Source organism: Sinohyriopsis cumingii, unplaced genomic scaffold (genome assembly GCF_028554795.1).
Source record: "Sinohyriopsis cumingii isolate HCF-2022 unplaced genomic scaffold, ASM2855479v2 utg000036l, whole genome shotgun sequence".
Lineage (NCBI taxonomy): Eukaryota > Metazoa > Mollusca > Bivalvia > Unionida > Unionidae > Sinohyriopsis > Sinohyriopsis cumingii.
The window spans coordinates 445,515-468,024 of NW_028315863.1; the positions used below are offsets into that span (position 1 = coordinate 445,515).

A 22,510-nucleotide genomic window follows, 5' to 3' on the forward strand; every position below is an offset into this window, starting at 1 on the left:
GACTAGCCTATTTACAACTTACTGAAAAGTAGTATCTTTAATAATGTAATAACATATTGGCCTTAGAAATTTCCTTTAATATTGAGAACCCTTTAAATAACGTCATGTTGGATAACTTAGCAACTTAATATGAGAGAAGTAATTGGCTAATCAAATCAATCTGAAAAAGAAGAAGAAAGGACAAGCCAAGTCAGATGTGTGTTGTGGGGGGGGGGGGAGGGGGGCAGACATACAGGTAGGTAGGTAGGCAGGCAGGCAGGCAGGCAGATAGATAGATAGATAGATAGATAGATAGATAGTGAATTGGGTATGTAATATAGCTTTAACATGTTTTCAGTTCTTATCACTAACTGTTACTGCTGAGCGCCAAGCGATATGTATTTGGTATGACTAGGCCGGGAACCGAACCAGAGAGAGAGAGAGAGAGAGAGAGAGAGAGAGAGAAGATAATACATTTGGAAATATCACTTGCGATTGTGAATTAGATCTGACTTATGAAATAAGGCAAATTGAAATCCAGACATTGATTGCACCAAATAGAAAACGTGTTTATTTCGCATAACACAAAGAGGTAAAAAAAAATTGAATCAATATATTTATAGTAGTAAACACATATTGATAAACAACATTGAAGGACACTTCACTTTGCGGTGGGTATTATTTAATGGATTATTATCAAATTATCAGAATCTAAAAAAATATACGTACAAGTATTGCATACATAATACCTTAACAAAACAAGTAAAAACAGTGCATACCTTGTATACATTTATGGATTTGAACAGGGGCATGACAACGTAATATGCGTAATAAAATTAGGGGAAAAAAGGCTCTGTACTGAAGTGCTCCAAGAAAAGAAAATCATTCGAAATCCATATGAAATTAAAATGAAGCTACAACAAAATTATTAAAACAGACAAAGCAAACAACTAACAAAACAAACCTTAAATTTTATGCTGAAATTTCTGTTCCAGTTACTATTGTAATACTCCATAAGGGTCTTTTTACTTAGCGAATTCAATGCTAGCGTGAATCCCGCCAAAAGGCATTTCCCATTTCCCCCTGATCTCCAAGGATTTCTCTTCGTCGGTCGGTTACTGGTATAAACGGTACCAATTGTAAAAACCCAGATGGGCGGAGCTTAAGGACTGACGGTACTTTTTCAACTCCAATAGTAAACATATGTAAACACTTTCATATTCAAAATTTAATAACTTAAAATTTCTGGGTGCTGATGATGAGACCTATAGTTATCCATGCACATCTAACCTTGGTGCAAGCTTATGTGTGGGGAACACAATATGAGCCGCGGCATTTTGTTTATCTACATGTGCATGAAACAGTATTGAGTACCCCTGAGTCAAGCCTGTACAAATACTAAAATTGCATCAGTAGAAATATTTCTATATTATTTTTTAATTAAAAATTACATCTAGGATAAGCTATTTTAAGATATTTTTACTGAAGTTTTAATTTTCAGTATTATACAGTTATGGACCACCAAACCGGTAAATACTCACCCATTTCTACACTGGTTCCCAGTTCTTCCGTACAATTAGTATCGTGTGTCCTTAAGGTGTACGGAACAGTATGTTCAGAAATAAACTACAAAATTAGCTGTGATTGGTGCAATATGTAAGAGTTGTACTTCCTGTTAGGATTTTATTTTATTTTTTTAAAAATGAGCCTCCTGGCAACATGTGAAATTATGATAATTTATATCTAGATTATGTTTTGCATTTTTATGATTAAAAAAAAAATAATTGTAGTACACATAACTGAAAATGCTTCAGCTGTGACTAGATAACTCTTACCCCTGTCTAGTTTCAGCAGAGTTATCTCTCTTAATTGCAATTGGGTGCCTGGTTTTGTCCCTGTCAAATTGTCAATCTAACATTTTTCTCTATGACAGTGTGTGACATGCATGCTGAGGTCGGATAGAAAGTATATTTATTTCACAAAACATTAGCATTGAAGTCTATGGAGAAACAATTGGTACCGAAATACCTGCTGTGACAATTGGAAGATTGGTCAGTTACTTCCCCCTGATGTGATAAGGTGGCGCTTTAGTCAGGTAAGCCCCTTCAATTCCGGTTTACTTCGTCTATGCTCAACCCATACTCGTGACTTTCTGACAAATGCTTGTCGTGCCTCAGTGAAAAAGCCCATTACCTGTACTAGCCACATTTCTATTAAGATGGTTGGTCAAATACATCAGTCGCACAATGAACGTGTTGTTCGTTATGGTGAGTACGTTATGACTTGGGCACATTTTGGTATTCATACATAGGTACGTTTTGACTCTGTCAAGTAAATTTAGACTTGGGTATGTATTGAGTGTAATTCTCTGGCCAGAGTCGGCATTCATGTATTGGAAAACTTTACTAAGTGCTTTCTTTACTCTCATTAGTCTTATAATGACCATGTGTAAACCTCTTCCGTTTCAGGTGAAATCTCCACAGTCCAGGATGCAACGAATCTGAATTCATTAATCAGAAAGACTATTGCTGATGGAAAAAAACCAAACAACATCAACAACAACAACAACAAAAAACAAAAAACAAAAAACCGAACAACAAACAGCAAACACTCAATTGTGACATTCGCAATTAAAGGTACTCCAAGAGTTTCGACATGAAGGAGAACATGCAGTTATACGTAGCTGAAAAGACATTGATGTCTGAAGTTTCTGATTAAATCATGTATGGCTTGAAAGAGCACGAGAGATTAGATGGAAATGAAAAGCCATTCAAGTGTGAAGTTTGTGACACCGTTCAGCCACAGGTCCACGGTGATTTTCCTTATGAGGGTACATACTGGAGTGAAACCATTCAAATGTGAAGTATGTACTAACACGTTTTGTAGGAGGTCAGACTTGAATGCCCACGTAATGATGCATATTGGAGAAAACAACATTCATTTGTGAAGTTTGTGATAAACTGTTTCGAGATAATGCCATAGTGAAGAAGCACATGAGAATACACTGCAGAGGAAAACCATTCAAGTGTGAAGTATGTACTAACCTGTTTTGTAGGCGTTCAGACTTGAATGCCCACATGATGATACATATTGGAGAAAACAACATTCATTTGTGAAGTTTAAGATAAACTGTTTAGAGATAATGCCATAGTGAAGAAGTACACAAGAATACATTGTGGAGGAAAACCATTCAAATGTGAGGTTAGTGATAACCGGCTTAGTGAAAGTGATGAGTTTTGGGTGAACTTGAAGAAACATACAGGAGAAACAACATTCAGTTGTGAAGTTTGCAATGAATTGTTTAGTAGGCATTTAAAGTTGAAAGAATGCACGAGGTTACATACTGGAGAAAAGCCATTCAAATGTGAAGTTTGCTATGAAATCTTCATCAATTGTTCAAAGATGAAAGAGCACTGGAGTGTACATACTGCAGAAAGAATATTCTTCCAGTGTGAAGTTTATGATAAATTGTTTAACCACAGTTTTAGCATCAATGCTCACAAGAGGTTATATACTAAAGAAAAGCATTCAAGTGTGAAATTTGCAATAAAATATTCAGCGAGGTTACAACCTGAACAGGCACATTCAGATACTTACTGGAGAAAAACCATTTAAATGTGAAGTTTGTAAAATAATGTTTAGCCAGAGTACTAGTGTTACCAGACATATGAAAATGTATAAAGGAGAAAAAACATTTATATGCAGTGTTTGTGATATAATGTTTAGAGTGGTGATTCAATGAAGGACATGTAATACATGCTGGAGAGAAACCATTCAAGTGTGAAGTTTTTAGAATTGATCATTTCAAGAAGATCAAAATGACACATGTCATGAAAGCAGACAAGCATGCATATAGTACAATTGTGATAAAATGTTTGGGCAGTGTCCTCACATGGTCCACATAAATCTCTGACATACAGCATTGATGACAAAATTTCCCCTCACCTCATCTGATGAATAAGTTGATCTTTTGAACACTTATTTAAGTAAGTGTAGCCAGTCTTAGAAATTGTAACTGAATGCACTCAGGAGTAAGTTTTCAGTTTTCGAAATTCACTTGGGAATATAGCTGCAGTAGAAATTATGCCTGTATGAAAATAATTACTAGAACTACAAAGAGACACTGTACAATCTCTAGCTTTATATGCCTATTTTAATCATTACTTCATGTCTGTAGTCCACCTTGACTTGAAATCGTCAGAAAAGAAACTATGTTGTTGTAGGGTTTAACACCATTTTTCAGCACACAATAGGGTATACATGGCGGCCAGTATTAATGGTGGAGGACGAACCACTGGCCCATGAGAAGCTACTGGCAAGCTTTCTCACATACCCACATTAGCTGAATCTGAGACTAGAACCCATGCATATATATATATATATATATATATATATATATATATATATATATATATATATATGTTTCTTTTCCATTTGATACTTTTTGTAGACTCTTTGAAGTGAATGAAACAGTACTTTATGTTGGGGCATACTACTTTGTCACAAGAATTAAATCAAATTCAGCACTTTTGTTAAAATTAGACAGCAGTAGCTGCTACAGGGTTGAACAGCATATCAGCATGATCCTGGTTTAACTGTGTTTAGGAAATTTAGGTGTCCTTAGATAAGAAAGAAATCACAAAGTGTAATATCATTAAAATACAAAATCTATTCTTTGTTCTATATAAGCTGTCCTCTTGAAAGACAAAGTCCAAGACTTTTGCATTTGAAACATTATCCAGGATTATGAAGGGATGCATATCCTGGTATTTTGACAATTGGAATTTAAATGTGACCCATTTCTAATGCATGGTACTCCAGCATAATTTCCTACTGAGAATGTGTTCTCCATTGCAAATTTACTGTACATGCCACCTATGATCAACATTTGCTAGACTACTGTTTACTTAATGGCCAATAATATCATACCAGTTTAAAATCATTATGAACTGGATGTAGCTAACAGTTCAGTGATGTCACACGTAATTGAATGAAGGTTAGTTTATGAAATGATTGTATTAATATTTCATCTGATATCAGCATTTATTTGATTGTCCATTAAATTATAAGCAATTAGTCAAAACTGGAATACAATGGATCATGAAGTCAGTGGTCAATTAAGTTGTCAATCCCAAGATGGTTTCCAGTGCTGAATATAACATTGAGTTATGGCAATAAATGGCATATCTTTTTTTCTTATTTACAAAGGGGAACAATGAGATTAGACTGATGTTTTGTCACTTTGTATCAGCTGTTGATTTCTTTTCTAACTTGACTAAATCACCTTCTTGGGGGATTAATTTATCTAGTGCTGTTCAATTTACTTTAAGTGAGTCATGCAATTATTTCAGTAGGTAATGATCTGTTTCCAAAATAAAACCATAGACTAAATTTGTTTGTTCCTTTTCTATGTTGTTCTTTTATGAATATATATTGGCACATGAGCCACCATATAATAATTACAATGAAAATACATGTTGCAGAGGCCTTTGAAACTCTGTAATTGTAGTAAGAGAATATCATAAAATATAAAAGAAAAACCAAATTGTATAGGACTTTGTACTGTGATGCATTCAATTGGAACATCTGTGACGTTCATCCTGGTTCTACTGTTATGTCCGTTTTTTGTAATCATGTTTACTAAAGAAATTCTTCAATCTTGCTATACTATCTGAAGCATAATCATATGAATTGTTGTGTTCATTTTTTGATTTGAATATATTCAAATTATTTTTCACTGGAATTGCAGTGCTCATTTATTTGGAATTATAGTAAATTCAGAGAAGGACATATTTGGATAATATTAATGGGATACATCAAGAGACTGGTAATACATAGCTACACTATAGGACACTGGCATATTATCATATTCGAGACAACTGGCATATCAACACATTAAGTATCTGAACTGATTTGGAATACCACTAAAATTCAATTTAAATTTTATACATTTGGACTTGTGATAAAACTTTTAGGGCTATTGGGGATTTAATTAACAACACAGTAAGTTATTTTTGAATATTTACGTTGTATTTTAGGGAAATAACTTATTTGTTGAATTTTACAAAACTTGTTGGTTTTGGCTCATTTCTGTTTCTTAGTTTAAGGACATAGATTTGTAACATTATATTCATAGTAATTATGCTAGGGTTCATTGTATTTGCCGAAGATTTATATTACTTCCAATCGCAATACCTGTTTCAGTATAATAAAAGTGTAATATGACTTGAAAGATTCAAGTCACAGAATGAATGATACAGGAACAACGGACAAAAGGATGGACATATTGTCTGATCGCTGTTTTACTTAAATAACGCAGTATGCGGTCATGAAATGTCATCAGAAGAGAAACATTTCAGGTTCAATTATATTTATTTATTTCACAGTTTTATGTATATGACAATAGTGTACAATTGAAGAATATATAAATTTAATTTTGATTGGTCGTTAGAGAAAGAGAGAGAGAGAGATAAAAGTAAATATACATTGTGTGCAAGAGAGAGAGAGAGAGACAGAAAGAGAGGTGAGATACATATAGAGAAAGAGAGAGGGAGATAGAGACAGAGATACATATACAAAGAGAGAGTGACATATATATATATATATATGAGATACATAGAGAGAGAGAGGGGGAGGGAGATAGAGACAGAGATACATATACAGAAAGAGAGAGAGAGAGATGACTGATGGTTTTTTAAATGTGTTCATATGTAGATAATTATACATTAATACATAATATAATCTGATTCAAATATCCACGTAAAAACGAAAACGATTGAAGAATGGACGATAGTGAGCAAAGAAACTGAAAATTATAAGCATTTACATTTGATTATCAGTGAATGAGAAATGCAAAAGAGAGAAATAAAGAGGGGGGGAGGGAGTAAGATGGGGATAATATTTGTTTAAATATGTTCATATTTCGCTAAACAAACAATTAAAACATGACTAAATCTAACCAAAAATTCACAACAAAAAACCAAAACAAACGATTGATGGCTAAAGGAGGGAAGGTGAAATCGTGATTTAACAATCAGTCATAATGCCCTCCTCTCCACCAATCTGTACATTAATAAATGCTTTGTTAACCAGCTAAAATGCAGCTAGACGGAATAAATCCGCCCACTTTCTTCCTTGTTATCCGTGATCTCCTCGTTCCATATACCATTCCCATGGAGTTAGGAGGTGTCAGTTGCTCCAACAAATCACCTAGAGATAGATAGATAGAGAGAAACAAAGATATTAATAAATAGTGAACCCACCAAAATAGTGACATCAACATATTCCAAAAAGGTACAACATTGCTGCTAACCATTGACGAAAAGATTGTCTGTCAGAGAATATAGTTTCGGCGACATTTTTAACGCTTCTGCTAGCTAAAGTGTTATGATTTCAAATTCGATATAGGTGTTGCTGCAGAATGTGCAATGATAATAATTTCGATAGCATGATATAAACGACAGTTAAGGATACTTTAGATAACTGACCCTTACGGGAAGTACTGTATAGTCTACTATAACCGATCTTAAATGGAAATAGGAAACTGATAATATCTTTACCTTTTTTGATATCCATTTCCAGAAATTCCATCTTTTTATGCTCATTAATAGCCACAGCCTTTACGCATCGATTCAGTCTTCTCTCACCTAAAATAAATGCTCGATTCAATGAAAGAAAGGTAACAGATTGTAAAAGTACATTGTACGTATCTATAGCAGGTGTTATTCATTATTGTTTTGCTTTGGATGTTTTCAATAGAGAGAAATAACCTAAACATAAATAAATAAACTTGAACGTGTTTATGCGTCGTTATTATTACTTCTTCTGTCCATATAAAACACAATCCCGTGTTCAAGGAATAAAATCTCCAAGTCCCATAATATAAACAATCCCGTGCTCGAGGAGTAAGTTCGATGTACGTTTGTAATACATTACAGACCATATTTAATTAATTAATCGTCGACTCCGCCCTATAAACACATAGCAATGAACAATGTCCCGCTAACCAATGCTGTAACTGGCTAGATCGGAAGAGTTACTTAAAATCGGCGTGAGTTGAATGACAAACGAGATGCTAATAAGTAGACGTAGCCATATATGTCCGGATCAACTATTGATTACTACCCCACCCCTTGTAAGGATCAATAGACGGAGGTGTGATTGATTAATTATAACCCTCTCCCCCCCCCACCCTTGTACAAGTACAATTTGAAACGCTTTCTTTCTTTACTATTTATTAAACGAGAAAATAACAGTAATGGATTCTAACCAGATTCCATTCATCAATCAAGCAATTAAAGATAATAACGCAGTCTGGAATTTATTACTTAAGATTGAACGACTTGATTATATTACTCTAGTTTGAATGGACAGTAGTTTAGTGTATTTTTAGGTGCTCGATGTGTGTATTATTTTTCTTACGAATATCAACATATAAAGTGTATTTATACTATTTGTAGCTAAAGGTACTGGTTCTTACAATTGCAAAAGAACGAGTTCAACCTACCACAGCTGTGAATTGGGGTACAAGGATTATCCACTTCTTTATTTTCTTCATTGTTTTCATCTTCTGGAATAAAATATAGGTGACGCACGCTTTGTACTAGTTATATTGTACATTTCTATTTACGTCTCAAATTGTTTCATCAATATTTGTTCACAAGAGAGAGTGCTGAAGCTGATACAATTTCTGAAAGTCTAGTTTTCGTAAACGGAAACAGTTACAACAATCGTAGATAATTCCATTTTGGACAAGGGTTGAATTTTCTTATGGGGGTTTAACTTCACGTCATCATCAAGTCACATGCATTTATAAAACATGTTCTACTTCAGATTTTATTTCAACGCGTCATGCTTTTGTTTTAAGTATGGAACTTACCATTGAAACAGAATGGGTTGTATAGTTTATCGTAACTATCGGCCGGTGTCAATGGCTTGTTCCCATTCAGTTCCTCCTGTTCCTCATCTTTTTCGTTTCCTGAAAGATATTTTGGAAAATAAAAATGGTAAATATACATTACCAAAATAACAACAGTTACAACACCAGCAAATGTAAATGTGTATTTTATAAGCATATTATCGTAAGAACAAATATCAAGTTTTACGAATTTAGGAATAATGGTCTCATTCATAATTTATTTAAACACATAACGTTTGTGTAGGCTTGGGTAACGACATTGTTCTCTTAGATTTCATGTTCTTCTTCATAATTTTCATCTGCCGAAAGATATTGCGGCAGATAATAGTAGCTAATATTCATTGTGAATACAAAACATGTTCTCCTGTAGATTTTATTTGAACACGTCATGCTTATGCATTATGTTTTAAGCATGGAACTTACCATTAGAACAAAATGGGTTGTATAGTTTATCGTAACTATCGGCCGGTGTCAATAGCTTGTTCCCATTCAGTTCCTCCTGTTCCTCATCTTTTTCGCTTCCTGAAAGATATTTTGGAAAATAAAAATGGTAAATGTACATTACCAAAATAACAACAGTTACTTACAACACCAGCAAATGTATATGTGTATTTTATAAGCATATTATCGTAAGAACAAATATCAAGTCTTATGAATTTAGGAATAATGGTCTCTTTCATAATTTATTTAAACACTTAACGTTTGTGTAGGCTTGGGTAACGACATTGTTCTCATCGATTTCATGTTCTTCTTCATAATTTTCATCTGCCGAAAGATATTGCGGCAGATAATAGTAGCTAATATTCATTGTGAATACAAAACATGTTCTCCTGCAGATTTTATTTGAACACGTCATGCTTATGCATTATGTTTTAAGCATGGAACTTACCATTAGAACAAAATGGGTTGTATAGTTTATCGTAACTATCGGCCGGTGTCAATAGCTTGTTCCCATTCAATTCCTCCTGTTCCTCATCTTTTTCGTTTCCTAAAAGATATTTTGGAAAACAAACATGGTAAATGTACATTACCAAAATAACAACAGTTACAACACCAGCAAATATAAATGTGTATTTTATAAGCCTATTATCGTAAGAACAAATATCAAGTCTTATGAATTTAGGAATCATGGTCTCGTTCATAATTTATTTAAACACATAACTTTTGTGTAGGCTTGGCTAATGGTATTGTTCTCTTTGATTTCCTTTTCTTCTTCATCATTTTCATCTGCCGAAAGATATTGCGGCAGATAATAGTAGCTAATACTCATTGTCAACACAAAACATGTTCTCCTGCAGATTTTATTTCAACATGAAATGCTTATGCATTATGTTTTAAGCATGGAACTTACCACTGAAACAAAATGGGTTGTATAGTTTATCGTAACTATCGGCCGGTGTCAATAGCTTGTTCCCATTCAGTTCCTCCTGTTCCTCATCTCTTTCATTTCCTGAAAGATATTTTGGAAAATAAAAATGGAAAATGTGCATTACCAAAATAACAACAGTTACAACACCAGCAAATGTAAATGTGTATTTTATAAGCCTATTATCGTAAGAACAAATATCAAGTCTTATGAATTTAGGAATCATGGTCTCGTTCATAATTTATTTAAACACATAACGTTTGTGTAAGTTTGGGTAATGGTATTGTTCTCTTCGATTTCCTTTTCTTCTTCATCATTTTCATCTGCTGAAAGATTATGCGGCTGATAATAGTAGCTAATATTCATTGTAAATACAAAACTAACTACAATTTAAACAAGAGATAATTACGATATGTAAAATGGTAAATTTTGGAAAGAATTTATCATAACAGCCACATCACGTTTTTTGAATTTATCAATTATGTTTTAATTCCTAATTTGCTTAAACAGTTCATGGTTAAGGATACATTTTAGATGCTTAACTTAGCATAAGAGCAGAAGTCTATCGTAACTATCTGCTGGGGTAAGGAGACTGTCATCCTTTACCTCATTCTTTTCTCCTCCATAATCATCTGCTGAAAGTAACATACATTGTAAAAACAATATCATATTTTGGAGTCGTTAGTTCGTTTAATTATATTTTATTCGAATCTGAGAAGGATATCGAGGCAAAAGCAATTACTCTGCCCCACCCCCAACCACCATCCCGCATCAAACATTAACCATTTTTCATATCGTAATTATCTCTCGCTTTAGTTGTAGCTTGTTGTTTTTATTTATTCGCAATGAATATTTGCTACTGTTATGTGCCACAATGCCACCATTGATTATCCAACACAAACTTAGGAACTTCCTCCAACTGATACAATCTTACTTTGTTTATTGGTCCAACAAACAAAATAAATTTGTATCAGTTGCATGAAGTTCCTAGGTTTTTGTTGGATAATCAATCACAAAATGTATTTGTTTCAAAAACATTTTGGTTAATATTTCCTAATTTCTATATAATCTGCAAAGAACTGATATTGGTCCGCCGAACGATGGAAGTAAAATGTCATATTGACGCGACCAAGAGCATTTATCCCAACTCAGGAATGATCGAGTACATACAGCGAAAGAACACTTGTCCCAACTCAGGAAAATAATCGACTACAAATAGCGAGAATAAGAACACCGTAAAGCTACTTAGAATCCCAACTTCAAAACTTTTCGTGGTTTCAAAATGTCCAGCTATTACAGGACTAGTCAACATCGCTAATCCGCTATTCAAATTTTGTCATAAAAAGCACAACAAATTCGATTGTATTAATAGCAAGCATGGTCATTACTGATTATGAAAAAACTATCTCTGCACAAATAATACAACTGTTCATTAAGTAAATGCATATGCTTGTATCTGATTGGTGTTGGTAGCCTACAAAGCAAGCTTCCTAAATGTACATTCATTCAGTTATGCAACGTTAGCTCCGTCTTCGGGGTTGGATACTATACTTATAGTTGTTCACTTATGGCCATTTGTCTTGTTTGTGTGACAGTATAGAGTTCTCATTTTCGTAGCAACGTCTTGATCTCAATGCATGGATTAAGTGCTGGTGTAATAATGGACAAATGCATGTGGAAAAGAATGCATTCACTGGTTGTAATGTGACAAAGACATGAAAAATATGAAGTTTAACTATGAAATCACAAAGATAAGGACAAGGAAAAAGGTATTCCACCTGGAAAAACAACGTCTAATTTAAAACATAAAAAATATTTGAATAATTCCCGCTCTTTGAAAAGGTCAAAGCAAGCACAACTGATGCATTATAACAAGGGCGAAAAGGCTGCCTCAATTAGTCGCCTCTTATGATACACGGGAGGATGCATCTGCAATATTCTGTATTTCCCGAAACTAAATGGTGCAAGGGACAGTAGTTATGTTTCAAAATAGCCTGTCAGCATAAAACTGCTAACCCAGTGTGAAACATAAAATGTGCGCATAAAATATCTAAACTTTACGTATTTCTATATTATCCCGATTGAGAGAATGCTTCGTTAAACCCTCTATACATACATACAAACATACTCATATTGCATAACTCCAAGCTGACCTGAAATGATAGTTTCTACCACAGGCCGATAGCCAAGTAGCCCCTCAACATCGATAGCTCCTAGGAATTCCTAGAAATAATCAAAGATCTTGAAGATTATTTATGACAGATTATAGTGACTAAAGGTTCTTGAGGCGACATAGAGATCAAAATAATAATACTAGAAAATCAACACACACACACACACACACAGATATATTCGATATTTATACAGATATCCACGAAATCTACATACATACCTCGAACTATACGCTTGACAACAAGACCTAAACACTTGACACATTATGCACTATATATGTGACAATATCTTCGCTAGCCAAAGTTCCGATATGATACTCTATATACATCTTGGCGTTTCGAGCAAATTTTTATGTGCGTCGGGTCTTTGAATTTCATTGGATGCAATGGCTTGTCGCTGCATCGAATCAAAATAAAGTTGTTTACATTTGAACATTGTTGCTGCGTGATTGAGACAAGGGAGCACACAACTTAAATGGACTATTTTTGAATATATATAAAAAGTATATAAAAAAGGAATTTTCCACTGTCAGTACGTGTTTGTACAAATATATTTACGCACATAAACCTGCAATGGCTTCTCTGTGGCACGTAGAGATACTTTCGATGTTAAACTTAGCAAAGTATTCTTTTTAAGGCAATTGTCTCCATCATTTTCGGCCGATTACAATGCACCGTTATTACACGCTATTGGTTAGCTGGCATTACATACTAAAGTAGGAAATCCAATAGATGTATCTAGGAGAAAGCACTAAAATATATGTTCGATCCACCAAGGTGTAGATTGGGTTATCCTATTGGAACCTTGGCTAGCGAAGATGACATGAAGCCCGATTGGCACTGAAATCCATGTTCATGTATAACAGATAGTGCTAAGATAGTGCAACTGTAATGCGCTCGTTTCTCAGTTATCCGTCCTGGGGTCGATCCCCAGTATGTGCAATAGTAAATAATCATCAATCCATTTTCCGCGATTTCCTGTCGACTCAACAGTCATTTCAGCGAAAGAGTCCATCCTACGGTACCATATATTTCAGAAAGACATGGCTTGAACATTTGAACACGATACACGCAATAAATATGACAATCGCAAAACAATTCACGATTAAATTTACAACACGTGTTTCTAAAACGCATACGAATGTCACGTGTTCTTATAAACCTTTTGTATAAGAAGAGTACACATGAATGAGACTTTGATTTCATTGACTTTGTCCTCAACATCACTAGCAAACGTTCCTCTGACACCAAGAAGGTTGAGCGGTCGTAGAGAAGATGAGTGTTTCCTAAGTGGCATTTACCTGGTATGTTGGTATATGGAGGCTTTCCTTGTTGAATTCTGATAGAAGCTTGACCAGCTTTTCACAATCAACTTTGCTGAGCAGGTATTGTCCTGTATTATTCACGTTCCTGAAAAAGACATGAAAATAATCAACATCATATTGACATGTGTGTGAGTATATGTGTATGTTGAAGTCTCGTCTTTCAGGACATGAATTATCGCTCTACATTCATGGGATACAATTAGTTTTAAGGCTTCCAAATCCAGAAATATATGCCTGTTATAAAGAGCAGGATATTTGTCCAGGACTTCTCTTTACTGATTGTTCTGTCTTGGTCAAGCTGAAGCTGGAGATATATTTTGAAAATTAAAAGTGTTATGTTTCTGGATTTGACCGAACAATCCTACTTCATATATGTGGTCCTCCCTATACTAAAATATATGAATTTGTTCTGTTCTACCGTTTCACCTCTTTCTTATCAATCTTTTATATGACATTCGGGTATGTGCATTTCAGAGAGAGAGAGAGAGAGAGTATAATTGGAGGCAGAGGTGAAGAAATAATACGTTTCGTGACCTAATGCAGATAATTCACAGATAAATGAATAGTTGGATTAACAGACGTGTAGATAGAAGAATACAAGAATTTATACAACGTTGTAAAGTCGGGATTGATGTACGTACATGCGTATATTTGCTTTACCTTCTATCATCAGTGTAATTTTCTGCATGTTGTAACATACAGGTAGACCAACAGTCCACGAACGATTTGACCTTTTTGTTAGCAATCTCAGTGGCGACTCGTTCATATTCCAAAGAGAGCTGGAAGATATAGTATTGGTATAAGCAGCTGTCGCTCGTTGTAATGGGATACCAAATAACTTTAGACAAAAAGCGAAACTGGATTCATGTAGAGATTTCATTCGATCCTGTAATGGTAAAGGCTGCCAATGTAATAGCCTTAAATAATATTCCATCTTATGCTATGATGACAGTTAATGTTTGTGTTAGCGTTATTCCTTTATCTCTCCTTGTCGTATTTGCTACTTAAGTGCCTTACTGTTACCCCTTTTCCTTTCAAGTGTGGCGTAAGCTGCATCACGTTAAATAGGGACTAATTATTTTATATATTTAATCGTATATTGTGTTTCTTTTTTATAAAAAAAAAAAACAAATTTATACAGCTGCTAAATTCACCTTTAGTCACTGAATTTTAAATGCTTTGCTTGCTTATGTTTCAATTCATGCCGTGTGTATTTTGTCCAATTTGTATTCACGTTATGATGCGTTTTGATGTCTTGCTAATCATGCTTGTTGTAATGCCTGATTTGTTTTACGTAATGTCGGTAAATAGATTCTTGTTTCAAATCATTCCGACGTCAAATACATCTTATCATACTCTGATAATTAAAAGTATGCAACACAGAATTCTCATGATTAAATGGTATTTCCTAAGACATAAATGGTCCGAGGTGAATGGAAAAGTGTTATATCTGAAGAATATTACACAGCCATTTGTTAGTAATAAATATCGGCTTACTGAGGCAATGTTAACCGCTTGATTTGTCTCCTCCTTTAAAAGTTTAATGTATCCATCAGAGTTCCTCTTCGCCACCTTCCTGGCTTTCTTTACTTTCCTCTTGCTAAACCAAGACGCGTTCTCTTCCAAAACCAACTTTTCTAATCTGACCATTGATCGTTTGCAGACCTAGAAATGAGGGAAATAAAACATTAACAGGGGTCCTTACTTGACCGATCGGTTTCAAACCCTGGTGCGATTCCCGCTAGAAGTCATAAGTTTACCCCGAATATCCAAAGGCTTCCACACAACTTCAGTTGTAAAGTAGAAAGTCCGACGTGTCCATTTTATACATAAATTTTACTCTAATCATTGCAAGATCACAAATCTCACAACCTGACAAATATATGGTTTCTCTTCGTTATGTTTCCGTACCGCCAGCAGTTCTCGTCGTAGAAATTATGCAACTGTCCCTGAACACAGGGAACTAGTTTAAACGACGCTACCTTAGGCCAGTCAAACTGTAGTTTCCAGGCACTGTCGTAGGTATAACTGTTTGGCCTTTGCCACCATGGCCACATAAACGGCATCTGCCGAGTCCCTTCTTATTGATTACATTGTGTAATTTACCGGTTTCCTACCACAAATACTGCCACTGCAGTCACACCACCAATGTACGCCGCTAGATTTTAGTAGGTACTTTATTAATCCATGGACACTTATTCGGTATGGACTTGAATTCACTACTACTGAACAATGGCATCATGGAAACTCACTAACACTTTACTCTGTGACGTTTGTTCCTAGTAATTGGCCAATTATTTCGGGCAAAGGAATATTTATATTGCATCGAATTCCAATAATCAGACAAGTCATCACAAAAATATAAGAATTCCTTAAAACGGTACGCTATAACCAAATGCGAATACTTCAAATTTATTACGATAGCATCAACAGCTGGCCATTTTTTAAAAAATCTACACATACAGATAATAATTCCAAATATTGACAAAAAATGAATTGCAACATTAAATTAGCCGCAAGGCATTTGGAAACTAACCAAAACTGCATGATGTTAACAATTTAACGTGATGAGTTCACTTACAAACACTACGACATGAAGAATGATCATGCGACATGAAATTTATCAGGTGACATTTTGCCACCAAATGAAAAACCATCTGTCACAGGAATCATATAATCAAAGATAATCTTATGAATTTATGGCGAGCAGATGTAAATGATACACAGTGTTTCATGATTTGAATATTATTGCGCGTGTCACCTACAATATAACGGGCGCTGTCTATATAATTATAGGCTTTTTTTTGTGTTTATCTGCCTAAATGTTTTATGTTTGTTTTGGACAGAGTGATTTAACGTTTTGGACCTCGACACATGTCGTTTTGACTTTATGAACATCCAGCAAGGTTACTCATTTCCTAGGTTGGCATTTGAAAATTTCTATGTGGGATAAAAAGGTCATATTTCGACAGATGTAGCCACCACTGTGCGTTTCTATGTTAGTTACCCTTTCTTTCCAATAACCGTTTGACTACCAATTGGTAAAACAGACGCCATATTGTTAACATAACATTAAAATAAAAGTGGCTGGGCAAGGAAAATCAACATGGTGGTGGCCATTCTATAATATGAAGACAGAGGAATGATTTAATGGGCTTTTTTGGGACCAATTCAAAGATACGCTAGGTCTTGACATATCAAATATAATAAAGGACAAGCGCTATTTGTAAATGATATCAACTATGTGATAAACCTATTTATAACACTTCTAAGTTGTTAATTAGGTACATACAGTCATGTTGTATTTGTTTAATACTCTAATCAGGAAATAAAACAATTCAGACCTTTGTATGGATGTATTAAGTTTTATGAACCATCAAAACTATCATATTGATCTACGCGAACTCATCAAGACGAGACTTACTGTTTCATAACTTCTTATTGAATTGAATAAATATATTTATTAATATTGTACAAACGTTTTCAGTTGAGCCCCAGTCTGTACTCAATGAATATAGTAGTATTTAATCACTCCGGACTAAATTTAATGTACCTTCTGTCCTTTTTCAACTCTATTACAGAAACGTTTGTACGGGTTCAGCATCTCCTGGAAGGACGTTTCGTATTTTCTCAAGATGACTTTTTCATCAGCTTCTCTCTCACTGTAAATTAAGATATAAAACTGTATTGTCGCGGCAAATATCTTTACTCTGTACCAGTTAAGGGCTAAGAGACAGACATCGCTTTTACCAAATACCCAATCTCCCCGAGCAGATATTGAAATGTCTTGGCACACTTCAGGTACTATAGCAAAATAAAACCACCCTAATCGACAATTTTCGCGATTAAAACAGTAAGTGGACCCTGGTTCGTTTCTTCACAGCCTTATGTTTACTTACAAAATGTGTACAGTTCAAATAATAGATAACAAAGTATGGTGATATTGTATGGAAACTGATTATCTAACATACTATATATCCACAATAAAAATCATTCTTAGTATTGCATTTCATTCTCAGTCTCAAATACTCTGGCGTCTATTTCCATGCGGGTACGGGTGGAGTGGTTGGGGTTGTGTTCATTTGGAACACCATTGACCTTTACCATTACATGCGAGAGTAAATCTATGATATTTAACTCACTCGCATTGGAAACAGACGATGACGGGTTTAATCTGGTTTGAACTGGTGCTGGGTCGTTCAAAATCTACCAATTGCACACTACTCTACTTAACAATTGTACTCACTCGAGAAGGAGATTGGCAGCCTCTTCATATGAACATAATGATTCACGAGCAAAACGGGTCCTTTCTTCCATCGATGCCACTTCCATTCGGAGTGCAGATTCTATCTGAAGTATACCTACAAACCAATAAAGAGCTTACGAATTAATATATCTCACTGTAGTAGACTATGATGCTACGTTTTGTGGGACGAGATTGTCAATGGATTGAGGAAGTAACGACGGAAAGATAGGCCAACTGAATTAGTGTTTCGAAATGAGAGTGAGAACGATGGAATGATACACTGTTTACTTGTTGGCATGTTTAATTCAAGCAATGCTTATTCCTTTCGTGTTGTATTTGAAGCCAATGTATAGATGGATCGATAACTAGATGTTAATTTCTTACTTTAAATATAAAGTACTTGGTGTCTCAGTATATACACACAAGAAGGTTTTTAGCAAAAAATAAGGAGTACCAGCTAGCGTGGAAAAGGGGTGGAATCTGGTTCAATCGTTACCGCGAGTAAATATGGTCAAATGATTATACATGTTTATTATTAAAGAACATATGCAATGAAGGCAACCCCCCCCCCCCCCAACCTCCATTTTTATGAATATCATCAAAGAAATAACTCTTATTAAAGAAGAAAATAGCAAACGTGGAGACATGTAGGAAAATTACCATCAACATTGTGTTGTCTCAGGATATAAAGTTTATCAGACACGTTCTTACACCATTTCACTGCTTTTTCGGCAAACTCTCTTTCCAGCTGGGTACGAACTTGCATCACAGACAACCAGAATGGAACGTCTCTAAGAAACGAGAAGAACGACACATTTGCTCTGTTGTAATTTTACTAGCTTAGGCTGACACAATAAATGCCATGATTTATGCAGAGATATGCCTAACACAAAGAAGGAAATATAATTACTGCTAATGTCACTAAGGTACCAAACAGTCCACTAAAATAACTGACTGAATTGCTAACTAGATGCTAAGTGATTATTTGAGTGGATGTATGGACTGGCCTGCAGATTTTCGTACTGGGTGCAGGGACTGACTGACTGACTGACTGATTGATAACTGTAACTGACTACATGACAGTGAGTATGCCTGGATGACATGCAGTATGCGTGGACAAATAAACTGGCTGAATAAGTAACTAACTAAACTAAGTAACTAAGTAACTAACTACCTAAATAAATAAATGATAAGATGGTAGGACTGGACCGAAATTGATTAATAGTTTATTTTAATCAATAAGATAGATTACAACTCACAATGTATGTACCTATAAACCTATTTTCCTTGTTAAATACCCATCTAACCTATCTGCCTCGCTATCGATGTATTTATTTCCCATTCATGACCTTTGTTTTGCAAAACATTTATATATTAGCCGCATACAAATTATGGGTATGGTCATGTCAACTCGGATATGAACTCACTGAAGGAATGCCGGTCTGTTTCACGATATCCTTAAGCATGGATACTCGTTTAGCAAATTTTATACAGTAATCTGTAACTGAAACCGATATCGCATTCTAAGTGATACTTTTATCGTTTAACGATATATTTCAAACAAAGCAAGGCATTAAAAACAAAGCAAACGTGGCAATGGTACTTACGATAATACACCGTAGCTATCCCCAAGCCCATTAAATAGCTTTAGATCTATCATTTTATCGAAATTTAACACTGTCTGAAACAACGCGTGTTAAATACGAGAACGGCGCTAGACTAACACTGACAACGTCCCATGTCAACCAGCAGATGACGTCGAGAATGTAGTGACGTCAACAGTTGCTTAGAATTTCGAAGTTCTTTAGAACAGACACTAAGAAAACTTTCGACCGCGGTATTTCTAAACTTAACGCGTATAGTACAATTATATTAGCGACCAACAATTCAATGTTCTTGGGCAGGGGACTGACACTTTCCGTCTCTTAATACTGGAAATTGTCTTGATATTTGATATACATGTCAATTGTTGAATACGTTTAAATCTTAAAGCAGTACATAAAGAGGAATAATTAGGCTAACGTTTTAGCAGATACCGTTAAAGAGACCCTTCTGACATTAGAGAACGCACTGATCAAAGTCGGAACCGTTGATAATGAAGTATACAATTTATTAGCTATACTATTGATGTAGGCAGAACAACTGAGTTGGATGCCAACCCTGGAAAAAATATGTGTCAGAGAGGGCAGGTAAATACAAAACACACATGCTTACCAACAGAAAAAATATTTAGCAGACTTGAAGAAAAAAAAATGATCTAACGTTCAAACAGAAAACAAACGCGCTCCTGAAAATATCAGGATCAATCGAAGTAATACAAAGAAAACGTAAACTTAACACATTCACATACACTAGTAAATAACTAAAACAGGGCATGCGGCGTTTTTTTCTCTTCTTGGGATATGTGTGTTTTCGTTCCTTTTTTATCCGAATTTTTCCGGAAATTTAGATTTGGCCCGATTATGTTTCACACCATTCTGTTTTTCGCTTCGTTGGCATACTTGACACTTGTCAAACATGTGATCACAAATTTTAAAGATTAATTTGTGAGATATATAACCGTTTTGTAAAAAGATAATTATTAAAAACTATTTGTCACGAATAACGAAAGGACGCATATAATGTTGATATCTCCCTTTAGGACTCACAGTACTAATTCATTTCCCAGAGTAAACCTATGCAAACCCAATGATATTAAAAATAAAATAACTTAAATTGTTTGAGTGCTCATGATCAAACCTATATTTATCAGTATAGATAAAACTCGGATGTCAGCTTCTGTGTAGAGGAAAAGATATGAGCCGCGGCTTTTCAGCACCAAAGAGTCAGGAGCTAATTTTAGTAATGAGTGTTACAAACTCAAGACTGTTAAAGGACTAAAATTCCACCAATAAAAAATGTCTCTAATTTTGTTCACTTACAACTAGGATAAGTGCTCAAAAGATTCTTTTTCCTACAACATAACTTACATTATTAACCAATCATGTTCAGCCTAACCCATATATACTCTATTTTAGATTCACCCATTTTCAGGCTGTTTCCCATTTTTCCATAGCATTAGTACCGCGTGTCCTTTATCTGGTATCTATTCTGCAACAATGATCGAAGAAAAGCAGTCTAAAAACAAGACTAGCCTATTTACAACTTACTGAAAAATAGTATCTTTAATAATGTAATAACATATTGGCCTTAGAAATTTCCTTTAATATTGAGAACCCTTTAAATAACGTCATGTTGGATAACTTAGCAACTTAATATAAAAGAAGTAATTGGCTAATCAAATCAATCTCAGAAAGAAGAAGAAAGGACAAGCCAAGTCAGATGTGTGTGTGTGTGGGGGGGAGGGGGGCAGACATACAGGTACATATGTAGGTAGGTAGGCAGGCAGGCAGGCAGGCAGACAGACAGACAGACACATAGACAGACAGATAGATAGATAGATAGATAGATAGTGAATTGGATATGTAATATAGCTTTAACATGTTTTCAGTTCCTATCACTAAGTGTTACTGCTGAGCGCCAAGCGATATGTATTTGGTATGACTCGGCCGGGAACCGAACCCGCGAGAGAGAGAGAGAGAGAGAGAGAGAAAAGATGATAAATGTGGAAATATCACTTGTGATTGGGAATTAGATCTGACTTATGAAATAAGACAAAATGAAATCGAGACATTGATTGCACCAAATAGAAAACGTGTTTATTTCGCATAACACAAACTGTAAAACGAATACGGGTTATTCGGATAGGCAAAACAATTGAATCAATATATTTATAGTAGGAAACACATATTGATAAACAACATTGAAGGACACTTCGCTTTGCGGTGGGTATTATTTAATGGAATATTATCAAATTAAAAGGATCTAAAAAAAAATGTACGTACAAGTATTGCATACATAATACCTTAACAAAACAAGTAAAAACAGTGCATACCTTGTATACATTTATGGATTTGAATAGGGGCATGACAACGTAATATGCGTAATAAAATTAGGGGAAAAAAGGCTCTGTACTGAAGTGCTCCAAGAAAAGAAAATCATTCGAAATCTATATAAAATTAAAATGAAGCTACAACAAAATTATTAAAACAGACAAAACAAACAACTAACAAAACAAACCTTAAATTTTATGCTGAAATTTCTGTTCCAGTTACTATTGTAATACTCCTTGGGGGTCTTTTTATTTAGCGAATTCAATGCTAGCGTGAATCCCGCCAAAAGGCATTCGCCCCCCTGATCTCCAAGGATTTCTGTTGGTCGGTCGGTTACAGGTATAAATGGTACCAATTGTAAAAACCCAGATGGGCGGAGCTTAAGGACTGACGGTACTTTTTCAACTCCAATAGTAAATATATGTAAACACTATCATATTCAAAATTTAATAACTTAAAATTTCTGGTTGCTGATGATGAGACCTATAATTATCCATGCACATCTAACCTTGGTGCAAGCTTATGTGTGGGGAACACAATATGAGCCGCGGCATTTTGTTTATCTATATGTGCA

The 22,510-nt window shown here is 34.9% G+C and overlaps 1 long non-coding RNA gene across 2 annotated transcripts in view; it reads left to right on the forward strand.

The window, feature by feature from the left end:
• Window positions 1–2,104: 2,104 nt before the first annotated feature.
• LOC149775006 (uncharacterized) overlaps window positions 2,105–22,510 on the forward strand; it is a 30,177-nt gene continuing 9,771 nt past the window's right edge. Inside the window, exons 1-2 of one of the 2 annotated variants that reach the window (XR_016416657.1) lie at window positions 2,105–2,246; window positions 2,448–5,370. This is a non-coding gene — a long non-coding RNA (uncharacterized LOC149775006). Of the gene's footprint in view, window positions 2,247–2,447; window positions 5,371–22,510 lie in introns of those variants that run through there. The other variant, XR_016416655.1, reaches the window with a different exon arrangement.